General features: G+C 38.0%; 1 pseudogene; it reads right to left on the bottom strand.

Moving 5' to 3' along the window:
• The window catches only part of LOC112302996 (small ribosomal subunit protein eS8 pseudogene), a 56,095-nt pseudogene extending 41,902 nt beyond the window's left edge, over window positions 1–14,193 (bottom strand).
• Window positions 14,194–14,599: the final 406 nt, after the last annotated feature.

Consider the following 14,599-nt stretch of genomic DNA (forward strand, 5'->3'; position numbering starts at 1 on the left):
CCTATATATTTTTTTCTAACTGGACACGTTCAGTTCTGGACCCCATTACAAATCCCTTCTTGGGGCCCTCCTCTTGGCTGCATCCTGCTTCAAAAGAACAATCCAGACTATATACAGTGCCCATAGTTCCTGGTTTGAGAAACCCTGTTGTAGGAATAAGGCATATAGAATCAAAATAAATTAAGGATATAGCTCATCAAGAGGTAAAAAGCAGACATTACCGAACATGTCTTAACTCCTAGATTAATTTCCAGATTGAGGTCAATTTTCTAGATCCAGAATCCACTGACTGCAGGAAGCATTGGGAATCCTGGGGAAAAGACCTTAAAATGCCATAGTATGTAATGATTGACATGGTCCTTTTACAAATAGACCTATAGTCATTTACTCAGGTAACTTCTGTGGGGAAAGAGGACACACAAACATTTTAAAGATTACTGGACAAAGAAATCAAGGTAATATTACCATTCATGGACAAAATAAAATCATTAAGGCTTCTAGCAGAGGCATATGTTGGGGGAGGCAGATAATAAATGAAGGCTTGGAACACATTGGGGTCTCTGTGTGTCTGCTGTTCCCACAGATCCAGCCAGTAATTATTTTCCATGTCCCCAAAGTATATTTGATATTAAGGTGTATAAATTGGCAGAATTCAAAAATTGGTTACTTAACCTGTATTAGATCAGTTATAATTCTGGAAGCCTCTATAACTAGCTCTATTCACTGCCAGTCAAATAGTAAATCAGAAACAATGGTCAAAATTATTTTCACCTTTAAAAGATAAGGGAAGCTCCCAGCAAAAATGGTATAATAAGAACTACTGCATGAAGCAAAGAAAACATGAGAAAATGTATATAAAACAGCAATCTTCCAAAAACTAGGTGTCATGAAACAGAGAGTGTTCTGTGAGAGATGGGAAACAAAGAAGAGAGCGCTAATATTTTTCAAGCTCACTGCCCTTAGAAGAGTTTCTGAGCACAGCACAGGAATACGGAACCCGAGATGAGTCTGGCAGATTCACAGAATTGAGGACATGGAATTGAGCATCCAGGGAGGCCAACGTGGAGAGAACTTTGAGGACCGAGAAAAGAATGCAACACAGGGACAGAATTCTGGAGATCAGCGGAGGAAGAACTCCAGAGATCTGCAGAGGGTTCTCTGAATATTCAGCAGAGTAGTGATGACCACGTGCATATGAAGAAACTGCCTGAGACTGAGAAAGGAGTCACTTGAAAGAATTGAGGAAAAAGTATCTAATACTCACACAAAGTAGGAAAAATTGCTTAGCATACCACTCAGAATTATAAACCTCATAATCCATGTAGACGAATCAGAACCTTTTGTATTACTGGTAATGTATGTATGGCCCCATCTAACAGATCTTAAAAAGCTAGACCAAAAATAATTAACTATTTCCCCAATACTTAACATTGTAAGATTCTTACAGTGAAAACACTTTAGTTTTCACATTATAATAATGAAATGCAATGACTGAAAGTGATAATCTAGACAGCAAAGGCTGGAAGCAAGCAACCATTTTGTCAATGTAGTTACTTTCATCCTTACCTGTGGGTAGTTTATTGCAGTATTGCTCCCAAATTTCACTCATACTATAAAATCTACCCATAGTGCATTTTCTCTTTTAAATAATTATTTTAAATTTTTACCTTATTTAGATATCATTGGCCATTTCCCTCTTCCAGAAAGTCAATTACTATCACTGGAAAGGGGACTGGAATGAAGGTGGGTCTGCCCCAACACAGTCTGGAATGTGTGGGTTCTTGACTTTGTGCAAGAAAGATTACACAGTATGAGTCCAAGTAATTTTAGGAGTATGTTCATTAAAGCCTGGGAAAGTGTAACAAAGGAAAGGCTTAAGGTGGGAGAGGCAAGATCATAGCAACAAGAGGGAGCCTATGTGGAGCTGCCTTGGCCCTTTGGAAGCATGAGGAAAAGTGAAGCCTAAGCAAGGCTGCCTTGGTGATTTACGAAGAGTCACAAACACAGAAGAAGTGAGCCAGCTGGGCTGCATGGACTCAGGAAACAGGTTCCAGGGGTAAAAGAAAGGCTCAGGGAGTTAGCCTGGGACGAGCTGCTGCTTCCTGTTGCTCCCCTGGTTGCATGTCCTCCAGGAATCTATAGAACTTATGACAAAGTACCTGGAAAAAGAAGGCGGGGGGGGGGGGGGGAGGTGTGGGCATATCCAAGGGAGAGAACACACTGGGTTCTTTGTCTTAAGGGTTTTTATCTGTTTTCTAAAGGCAGGAATTTTATGGGAAGTCTCCAGGAAGGACCTCAATAGAATATTCATCAGCTTTTCAGGTGTGTCCTTTAAAAATTTTCTAAATTCTTACCTGAGGACATGCTCATTGATTTTAGAGAGAAACAAGGGAGGGAGCAAGAGAGGGAGAGAGACCTCAATGTGAGAGAGAAACATTTATTGGTTGCCTCTCATATGTGTCCTGACCGGGGACCAAACCCACAACCTAGTCATGTGCACTGACAAGGAATTGAACTTGTGATCTTTTAGCCCATGGGGCCAACCAACTGAGCCATACCAGCCAGGGTTCCAGGTATGTCCTTTTGTATGCTGATTCATGAAAATGAGCATAGAGTGTCATTCTCCTGTCAGTTTCACCTTCAAAGCATGTCACCTAGGAGAGACTGAACTGAGCACAGTCTAGAATGGGTTAACCATTTGCCTTTAAGTGTCTTTGTTTAGAGAAGATAGAACATTGCGTTCTGGCTATAAATTGCCTTGCTCTTTAACTATCTGTCTCCATTCCATTTGTCAAGGAGTGTTCCTAGCTTCTTAGTATTCTGCCTCAGTGCCATCATTCCATTTCAATCCCACACTGATTGGTTGTTTTTCTATATTCTTGTTGGTGGGATTATGAAACAAATCATTCTCTAGTTTTGACCTCCATCAACATTTATCTCCATTTTTAGGGAGACCTCTTTGAATCAATCCCAATGTACTATGCTGCTGTTACCTCTTCAGCTTGTGACATTATCAGTCTCCTTCCTTATACTGGCTTATTCCCCTGACTTCTAAATTAGATGAGGCTTTGAAATTTTATCTTGAATTTTCTATTTGTTCCTCTTATTTCACTGATTGCTAAACATCTTAGAAAGCTGATCAAATCTCCTGACTACTTTTTTTAAAATATATTTATTGATTATGCCATTACAGTTGTCCCATTCCCCTCCCCACTCCACTCCATCCTGCCCACCCCCCTCCCTCCCACATTCCCCCCCTATAGTTCATGTCCATGGGTCATACTTATAAGTTCTTTGGCTTCTACATTTCCTACACTATTCTTACCCTCCCCCTGTCTATTTTCCACCTATCATCCATGCTACTTATTCTCTGTACCTTTCCCCCTCTCTCCCCCTCCCACTCCCTTAATGACAACCCTCATGTTCTAGTTGTTTGCCTAGTTTGCTCTCGTTTTTGCTTTATGTGTGGCCATTAATAACTGTGAGTTTGCTGTCATTTTTACTGTTCCAATTTTTGATCTTCTTTTACTTAGGTAACTCCCTTTAACATTTCATATAGTAAGGGCTTGGTGATGATGAGCTTCTTTAACTTGACCTTATCTGAGAAGCACTTTATCTTCCCTTCCATTCTAAGTGATAGCTTTGCTGGATACAGTAATCTTGGATGTAGGTCCTTGCATTTAATCTTGGGTAATGTAATTATGATGTGCCTTGGCGTGTTCCTCCTTGGGTCCAGCTTCTTTGGGACTCTCTGAGCTTCCTGGACTTCCCGGATGTCTATTTCCTTTGCCAGATTAGGGAAGTTCTCCTTCATTATTTGTTCAAATAAGTTTTCCATTTTTTGTTCTTCCTCTTCTCCTTCTGGCACCCCTATAATTTGGATGTTGGAACGTTTCAAGGCGTCCGGGAGGTTCCTAAGCCTCTCCTCATTTTTCCAAGTTCTTGTTTCTTCATTCTTTTCTGGCTCGATGTTTGTTTCTTCCTTCTGGTCCACACCATTGATTTGAGTCCCAGTTTCCTTCTCATCACTATTGGTTCCCTGTACATTTTCCTTTGTTTCTCTTAGCATAGGCTTCATTTTTTCATCTGTTTTTCGAATAGATTCAACCAAGTCTGTGAGCATATTGATAACCAGTGCTTTGAACTTTGCATCCGATAGGTTGGCTATCTCTTCCTTGCTTAGTTGTATTTTTTCTGGAGCTTTGAAGTGTTCTGTCATTTGGGCCATTTTTTTTTTTTTTTTTTTTGTCTTGGTGCGTCTGTTACTTTAAGGGGCAGAGTCTTAGGTGTTCACCGGGGCGGGGTAATGCTGGTTGCAGCGCTGTGACACTGTACGAGGGGGAGGGGCCGAGTGGGAGCAATGGAGCCCGCTTCACTCTCCTCCGGATTTCAATCTTTCACTCCGCTACCCACAATCAAACTGGGCCCCTCTGGTGCTGGTTCCCGAGTGGGCGGGCCTGTGCACACTCTAGGCCCCTGTGGGTCTCTCCAGCGACCTCTCCTGTGAGGCTGGGAGTCTCTCCTGCTGCCGCCCCAACCCCCACAGGCGTTTTCAATCAGAGGTTTGAGGCTTTATTTCCCTGAGCTGGAGCCCTGGGTTACGTGGTCTGCTTCGCTCCCTGCCGTTTGTCCGGTTTATCTGTGGGCAAATGTGGTGCCGCGGGGTGCTACCCGCTGCTCTGCCTGCCCCGCTCTCCGCCACTCTGAGTCCGGCCCTCTGGGTTTATCTGTGCAAATGTGTGGCCACAGGGTCTGCTAGTGCTTGGACTGCCTGCGCCATTTGTCCCACACTCCGCCAGTCTCAGTCCCGCCACAGCCACGTGAGTCCTCTCCACCCTGGTGCCCATCTCCGCCCCTCCTACCAGTCTGGATGAATGTCCATTTTCTATTTCCTTGGTGTTGGTCCCCCTTGCTGTTCGATTCTCTGTCAGTTCTGGTTGTGCGAGGAGGTGCAGTGTGTCTACCTACGCCGCCATCTTGGTTCTCCCTGACTACTTTTTTTTAATATTTGTTTTCCATTTTGAAGTTTTAAAGTATATCTGTAAAAGCTAGGTAGGATTTTTTAAATATTTAATTATTTATGATGCCTTATAATACAGAAGTTAGGATTTGGGGCTCTGAAGCCAGGCATCCTAGGTTTTAATTTCTGTTCCAGTGTTTCTGCATAGTTTTGAGCAAGTTGCTTTATAAAGACAAGATATCCCATACTTATTTGGAGAATTTCTAACCCAATGTTGAAATTTATGCATGAAATACATTTTGTTTAGTGAAAGAAGCCATGTTAAAAAGAAAACATATAATTCTAGTCATATAACATTCTCAAAAGGCAAAAACTAGGGGATGGAAAACAGAGCAATGTTTTCCAGTTGTGGAGGAAAAGATGGCTGCTGACAAAACGATGCACAAGAGAATGAATAAGGTAGTAGAATCGTCACGTACGGCACCGAAGCCGTGGACGCAGGGCTTTATGCACATATCAAAACCCACAGAATTGTACATCACAAAGGGTGAGATGCAGTGTATGCAAAATTAAAACAAAAATCTATCAGGTGCCTGGCATTCCAGAATGTAATGCAGCCTGACAAATAAACTGAACTGAATAAAATATTAGTGACATAACCTTACTGTAGGGAGTAGAGATAAAAAGAAGTTGATCTAATTAACACTGAAAAATGGTGTTTAGACTAGAAACTGTAAAGCTAACGCTAAATAGATCTGTGCATAAACCCTGTACAGGAGTTGGTACATGTATTCCATACTGATGCGTGGCGACGATTTTCAACTGGTGTGAACAAGACTTTTTAAAACAGGCAATACCTCACTATATAGTCAGGGGCACTGACTTCTTTTCCCTTAGTTTGTCAAATAGAAAATAACAACAGACAACACAATAATAGCCATCTGGTATAAATGAATCAAAATTATAACTAATTTTTTGTTAGATCGACAAAAAAATCTATTTTTCAGTGTACTGCAGAATTTCAGTAATTAGTTTATGTGCTATGAAATAAAAAAGGTTGCAAATTGTTTTTGTATGGTGTAACAGTTCTGAATATGCTTTGTCTGTCAATTCAGGTTAAATGAGTAAGAAAATGGATGGTGGGTTGTGGGGCCACGTTTCTCACTGTTAGACATATAAAATATAGAAAAGCAAGAGAAAGGGGCTAGAATGAATGACATGATACTAGACTGGAGTGAGATACACCAGTGTGAACTCAGGCTTAGTTTTATGTAGATAACTGATAGGTAGATCCAGAAATAATGATATACATAAAAATTATATATATATAAAATACATGAATATCCAACCTACATAGTTTGCTAAGAGATTCTGGAAGCAACAATAATCCAATCGCTAACAGCACACCCAGTGTTCAAGTTCTGGTTTCTAAATGCCATTGTTCAATGGAAAGGACAAGACTCCTTGTAGAAGTGGCTGATTCTAGAGCCAGGTCAAATGTGCCAAATGAGCTTGGGACACCTTCTAGTATTAGAAAGCATGGAAGTGCTCAAGGGATTAAGAAGTACACATTGATTACAGAATAGTCACAGGGACATAAAGTACAACATAGGGAATATAGTCAATAATATTCTAATAACCATGTTTGCTGTCAGATGGGTGCAGAATTTATCAGGATGATCACTTAGTAAGTTATGTAATGTTTAATTAGTGGGGTGTACACCTGAAACTAATATAATAATGTATGTCAACTGTAATTAAAAAGTAATGAAGAAGAAGAAGGTGGAGGAGGAGAAGAAGAAAAGAAAGTTCTCAAAAAGCTAAGGAGGAGGGGAACATGTCAAAAAAATAGAAAATCTGCCTGCCCGGGTAGTGCAGCTGACGGGAGCCTCATTCCTACACAAAAATGTTGCTGGTTCCATCTTTGGTAGGGGCATGATGGGAGGCAACCAATCGATGTTTCTCTCTCACTTTGAAGCCTCTGTCTGTCTGTCTGTCTCTCTCAGAAAATCAATAAACATATCCTCTGGTGAGGATTTTTTTTTAAAAAGGGTATATAGAAACCAAAATGAAAGAGCTACTAAGAAATGCCAGGGGAAAAAAAAAAAAAGGAAAAGCTACCAATGGTCAAAGCTGGAACGATTTTAGTAACAAAATGCATAGAGTAGTATTGTATTAAAACCTATTGCATAAAACAAATATAAATATGTCTATACTGATATTAATAAGTGATTGAACAAATAAATAATTTGGGAAGGGACAAATACTCCTTACAAAAGAATTACTAGTAATGTAAGTAAATACTGCCCCCTCCAGGAGATGGAGCTGAATGCCAAATCTATTCATGTTAAAACACTTAAAAAACTACATTAAAAGAAAACTTTCTTCATCTGAATGAGTATATCCAAAAATCTACAAAGATCATATTCAGTGGTAAATATGAAAACCTTTCCATTTGTAAACAGGAATGAGATACCTAGGAATACTAGCCAGTGATGCAAGCAAAGAAAAAATATGCTAAGAATACAAACGAAGGGGAAAAAATTCTATATTTAAACAAATGACATGACTGTTTACATGGAAACTCTAAAATAATATATGAAAAAAATTTATAATTGGTTGTTTCCAGGTTGTGATTCAAGGTCCCTATGTAAAATACACATATTTTATACATTAATGACACAAATAAAATATGAAACTTGTAAATATATCATTTATAATAGCATTAAAATGTCCAATACATAAAAATAAATTTTATAAAAGATGTTCAACACTTCTACCCAAAACATTGACTGACATTCTAAAGAAAATTAAAGGAAATGTAAGTAGCTCAAAAGATATGTCATTAGCTATTAAAACAGTCAAAGTTATAAAGACGTAACTCTCAAATCAATGCATCCTATACAATAACAATAAAAATTACCCAAACTCTTGAGAGGTTTGGGGGTGGAGTAAGGGGTGTGGACAGTATGAATTGAAAAGATTATTTGAAACTTTATATGGGAAAATAGCCAAGACAATCATTGACCAACAGTAATGATGGAGGCATCTGCTAGATACCAAGCGTTATTTAAATCTCCACAATATAAGACAGTATATTGGTGCAAGGATAGATGAACAGAGAATGGAATAGAATAGAGACTGCAGAAACAAATGCATGCATAGTCATCTGATGTAGGATGATGATCCTATATTGCAGTGCAGTAGAGAAAAATGGTATTTTCAATAGACTGTTTAATCTCTTCCTTTATATTTTTATTAATAAGCCTTTCAGTTTCTCTTATATCATTTTATTTTTTCCATTTTCTTGTCTAACATTTAGTTATTTCAGAAACTCTAACGCCTAAAAACAGACATGAGGAGCTTGACTTTCACATCTTCACAAAGAACGTGCTATGCTCTCTCCCTGGTGTGTAACTCCTCCGGAGACCCTGGCTTTGTGCTTGGTTGTTTGTCGGCCCCAAGCAAATGTTGCAAACACAACAAGAACAGTTTCTTTTCCATTGATTGCAAACCTGCATAAATTGAAGGTGAACTTTTCAAATGTATCATCACTTACCCTGAAAAAGTTAGTATCTGCTATATTTAATTGATTATTTACATTGACTTTTGTCTATTAAATAGGTATTTAAAGTTATGAATGTCAGTTTCAGTATGACTTTAGACATTTCCCCCAGGTTAGAAATTTTAGACCTTTTATTAATTTGTTTTCTAAATATTCCGTGATGTAAACTTTACTTTCCACGTTTACCCGTTATATAACAGGGAAATTTGCGCATATGAGAGAGTTTGTACATTTCTAGGTTTTAAAGTAACTTGGTTCCCATACCAGCTATAGTAAGTTCTCAGAATTTTGTCTTTAATGTTTATCTAATTTAAATTATTGTTTTGCTTATAGACTCTCTGTCCATTTTTTAATAAATATTCAACTACTTTAAGTTTTATGGTCTTTTTTTACAGTTTTCCTTAAAAACTAAAACTATACCTTCTCTTAGCTTTATTTCTTAATTAGTTCACTGATACTTTGAAAGGGTAAGGTTTTTGAAATTTTACAATATGGCCTGGTATTTAAGTCCATTATGTCATGTTTTTTATCTGGAGGAATAGAACAGTGAGTCCTGGCCCTGGCTGGTGTGGCTCAGTGGATTGAGTGCTGGCCGGCTAACCAAAAGGTCACTGGTTGGATTCCTAGTCAGGGTATTTGTCTGGGTTGCCAGTCAGGTCCCCAGTAGGGGCGTAATGGTAAGAGACAACCACACATTGATGTTTCTCTCCCTCACTTCCTCCCTCCCTTCCCCTCTCTAAAAATAAATAAACAAAATCTTTAAAAAAAAAAAGAAGAAGAAGAAGAACAGTGAGTTCCATTCTGTCTTGATATAAGACTCCATTGATGATTAGTCTCTTTCTGGTAACTGTTTTCTCAGAAGCTCTTCACTGAAAAGACTATAAAAGTGAGGATGGTTTTAATGTAGCAAATCCAAACTCTCCACCCACTGCGCATAGGGAGGGCTAGTTAACTTTCATGGTGTAAGAAATTCTGGATCTCATAGTGAGAAGACAAGACAGAGGTGGTGTAGTGCACAGTCTCTGATGCTGTCCATTTGTGAGAACAAGTTGGAGCTTGCCTTCAGAGGATGGCTGAGAAAATCCACATTAGTTATTATTGTTGTAAACTGCTTTTACTTTCTGTGTATTACTGGGTGTTTTTAGAAGGTTCAAGAGGTCAGATAATATTTTAAATATTCAATATTCAACATAAACTAGGATGTTTCTGAGTTTTTAAAGAATTACCTTTATATTAATATTTCATTTTGAAGTATATCACATTCTACATGGCTTTAAATATTGAAAACCCCTAGGTTAATCACGCAGGTCTTAAAGGACACTTGCAATATATTTTTTTGTATGTGTATCAGTAGCAGCTGTCTCCGGATCTTCATTTAGTTTTTTAATTCACAATCTCAAATGTAGACCTGACTGTCACCCTAAGTTCTTAAATTATTTTCCACCTTGCACCCTCTTTTTTCAAAGCCAAAAGGACAAGAGGCAAAGACTTGCAGAACAGCAATCCCATTGTTCTTGTCCCTCTACTTTTTAACCTTGTCTTTCTCTGGATGTCTGTTAATTTTACTGTAGTTTTATAGAGCAAGACTAACGTTGAACTGCAACAAGACTATGCTCCTCACTCCTTAGCATCATACCAGTGCAGACCCATTGTTAATGTTCTCTTAGAAATGCTATACTCTAAATTGTAAAATATATATATATATATATATATATATATACTGAATTATATATATGTATGTATGTGTGTGTGTATATATATATATATATATATATATATATTTGTATGTATGTACACACACACACACATAATCCAATGCTGTGGAAGTACAAACTCAATAAACATATCTCAAAAATATAACTTTGTCATAAGGGCTTAGCATCTCTCGTCAATATCTGAGAAGGGTTCTCCAAAGAATAAGCTTGCTAACATTCTAAATCATAAATAAAAAAATTATGAAAACAGAGGAACTAAGCTAAGTGGATGAATTTGGGTATGAAGCCAATGGATTATAAGACACGAGCCAGGTACGAGAAATATTTGTAAATGGAAGCTAAGATTTAGAGATTGAGCAATGTCTGGAGTGGCATCTGAGGCTTTCCCTAGACTGCCTGTGATCTTACAAAGGGATGAGAGGAAAGAATCAAAGGAAAGTGAAGCCCATATTTATATTGCTGTTAAATGCTGGAACTGCAAACCCATATTAAACTTTCTTGCAAAATACCTCTCACTCTGATCATGAAATCAGTGGAAAATTGCACAGGAAAGAAACAGAGACATATCACTTCACAACTCATCTGAAAAATAAAGCATTTTGGAGATTTCTGCCTGACACCTCACCATCAAAAATAAATGCTCATAAAGAAGAAGATGCCTAGAGTCTCAAATGAACATTCATATATTGCTTCAGAAAATGACCACAATTACTTTTATTGAAGTGCTAATTCAGGAAAATATGAGCATTATTTATAGAATGTGTGAAAAATGAGTTCTACCATCCAATCATGGAGTATCTTCTTTCACAATTTACTACTAACCTATTAATACTACCTTCTACATGCTGCTCACCTTCCTTATTTTTTATTATAGTGCAAACACCGCCATCTCTGCTAACATTTTTGCAACATTCTAAAACTCATCTCAGAGTTCAGGCATGCTGCTCTCCAGGCTTATCTCAATAACGCACTTAGAGTGGCATAGGTATCAGATACCACTCTCTTACTCAGAACACTTCTGGCATTTCCTTATTATGAAGCTTAATTTCTTCAGCATGACTTAGAAGGCTCTTCATGAACTGCTCTGAGTGTACATTCTTGCAATTTTGTTAATAACATCCATTTTACCTTCAGGATTTTTCCTGTGTTGTCAAGTTCACTATTGGCCACCAAATGCTTAGCACGATTCGAATTCCTAAATCTAGCCCAATATCTTCAAGGCAGACAGACATCATATAAAGTGATCATAGCTATAGTAATAAAGACTACATATTCTACATAAAAGTCTAGGAATACATAGAGAGGCATGTCTTAGTGAGTTCTCTATGGTGTAAGAATCTGGTTCTTAGTTCTGTGGCAAAGGAAAAAATTCAATATTGTATTTCAACTGAGACTTGAAGGATTAAACTTTGCATCATATTTAAAGTTACAGAGTTATGAAAAGATATGACCTGATGAGAACCCAGGCTAGTTCAACATTTAAAAATCAATAAATATAATCCATCACATCAACAGGCTCAAAAAGAAAAACCGCACGATCTTATCAAAAGATGCAGAGAAAGCATTTCTAACACCCATTCATGATGAAAACTCTCAATAATCTAGGAATAGAGGGGAATTTTTTCGATTGATAAAGACTACCAAAAAGTTGTAGGTAACATCATACTTTTTAAAAAATAAATACCATCATTACATGAGCTAAGACCAGAGGGAGGAGGATATGTTTGCCTCTCCGGACCTTGATTTTCCTCAGCAAGAGCCATAGCCCCTTGCCCTCCAGCACTCAGCCAGCTATGTCATCAGCTACACCGTCCTGGTCTTACAGCAATGCATGTAAGAAGCTTGCCCTGCTGGAACTGCTCCTCTACAAGACCGCTGATTTTGCCATTCTTTTTCCTTTTATCATATTTATTTTTGATTTTCTCTGATTGTTTTGTGTTTAAAATCTTTTCCTTCTCATCAGTCAGCTTGACCCCCTTCTCAACCCATAGGCAGTGCCTAGTGGAACTCGTACCACTGCTGTGCCCTGCCAACGAGTACGATGCAGTTCTGTACTAGGGTCTTGCTACAGACCAGTTCATTGTTGAGTGCATTGTAGATAACATCAGTAATCTTTGTTTTGTACGTACAACACTGCAAGCTCTAGGAGGAATTGCCTACATCCAACATCAAGGCTTGGTACTTCTTCTTGCCTTCCAGCAAGAAAACTCAATGGATGTGGTGAGGGCCAATCTTAGTGTTGGCAGCAGAATATTCCAGCTCATATTTTTGTTTCTTATTGTAGGGCTTTTCTTGCACCTTTTCTTGTGGCACTTGTGCCAGTTGTCCCAAGAGATGCCAATTTCTTGGCATCTTCTGGAAAGAGCACTAACATCATACTTAATGGTGGAGTACTCAAAGCTTTTCCACTAAGTTCAGTTACAAGGTAAGGATGCTTTCTACCACCAATCCATTTAACATATTACTAGAATTCTTTGTTAATGCATAGAGCAAGAAAGGAAAAAAAAAGGTATACAGCTTGGGAAAAAATACAAAACTGTCATTGTTTGCAGATGGCATGTCTATGTAGAAAATCTAAAATGACAAAAAAATCTCCTGGAACTAGTAAGCAATTATAGGAGGTTGCTGGATATAAAGTTAATACACAAAAGTATAATATTTTCCTATATTCCAACAATGAACATGTGAAATTTGAAAATTAAAAACACAATTATGTTACATAGCAACTCAAAAATGAAATACTTAGGTATAAATTAAACAAAATATGTGAAGAAAGCTACATAACTCCAATGAACAAAATGAAAGAATTTAATCAATGGAAAGATATTCCATGTTTAGTGATAAGAATATTCAACTTTGTCAAGATGTCATTTCTTTTTAACTTGATATGTAGATTCAGTGTAATTCTAATTAAAATTCCAGCATGTTGTTTTATGGATATTTGTACACTTATTCTAAAGTTTATATGGAAAAGTGAAAATCCAGAATCACCAACACAATATTAAAGAACAAAATTGAAAGACTGACACTACTTAATCTCAAGTCTTATTATGAAGCTCCAACAATTAAGACAAAGCAGTACTGGGGAAATACAAAGTCTGTCCAGAAAAAGTCCAGCCATTGTTAATATAATGAGAATGGTTTGCATGACATGGATGTAACCTGGTAGCCAAGGAGAGTGGACTGGAATGTGCATGCATGAACAATGACGACTTCACTGTACTAGTCAGTGGGGAGGGTAGACTCCATTGAGTGAGCATGTGTACTGTGTGGCTGTCACATCCAAAATGACTGAGTAGAGCAACTACTCCACATCAAATTTTGCATTAACCTTGAACATTCCTTCTTAGAAACTATTTGGATGATTCTGAAGTCTGCAGCTATGGGCAACTGGTGACTGGCAGTTTCAACATGACAACATGTCTGCTCATGCAACATGTTCCATGCAGTTTCTTGGCAAAATATCAAATCATCTAGGTCACTCAGCCCCACTACAGCCCAGATTTGGCACCCTGTGACTTCTGGTTTTACCAAAATGAAAATCACCTTTAAAAGGGAAAAGACTTCAGACCATCAATGAGATTCAGGAAAATATCACGGGGCATCTGATGGCAATTGAGAGAACTGTGTGAGGTCTCAAGGTGCCTGCTTTGAAGGGCACTGAAGCATCATTATTCAATGTACAATGTTTCTTGTATATTGTATCTTCTTCAATAAATGTGTCTATTTTTCATGTTACATGGCTGGATACCTCCTGGACAGACTTCCTATATCAAGGGAACAGAATAAAGAACCCAGAAATAGATTCCCATAAACATTTAACTCATCTTTTTAAAAACTTTTATTCTATTAAAGATGTCCCAATTTTTTCTCATTTGCCCTCCTCTGACCCTCCCACTCACCACTCCCACAATTTCCATACTGTTGTGCATGTCCACAGATGATCTATACATGTTCTTTCACTAGTCCCTTCCCCTTCTTTCCATCATTATCTCCCTCCCCACTGCTCTCTGGTGACTGTCAGCCTGTACCATGTTTCCAGGCCTGTGGTAGTATTTTCTTCGTTAGTTATTTTGTTCATTAGATTCTTCTTATAGGTGAAATCATATGATATTTGTCTTTCACTGACTGGCTTATTTCACTTAGCATAATGCTCTCCAGTTCCATCTATGCTATCACAAAACATAGGGGCTCCTTCTTTCTTTCTGCTGCATAGAATTCCATTGTGTAAATGTACCAGTTTTTTGATCCACTCATCTACTAATGGATACTTAGGCTGTTTCCAGCACTTGGCTATTGTCAATAGTGCTGCTATTAACATAGGGTGGTATAAGTTCTTTTGAATGAGTGATTCGGGAT

The sequence above is a fragment of the Desmodus rotundus genome, chromosome 5 (assembly GCF_022682495.2).
Source record: "Desmodus rotundus isolate HL8 chromosome 5, HLdesRot8A.1, whole genome shotgun sequence".
NCBI classification, from domain to species: domain Eukaryota; kingdom Metazoa; phylum Chordata; class Mammalia; order Chiroptera; family Phyllostomidae; genus Desmodus; species Desmodus rotundus.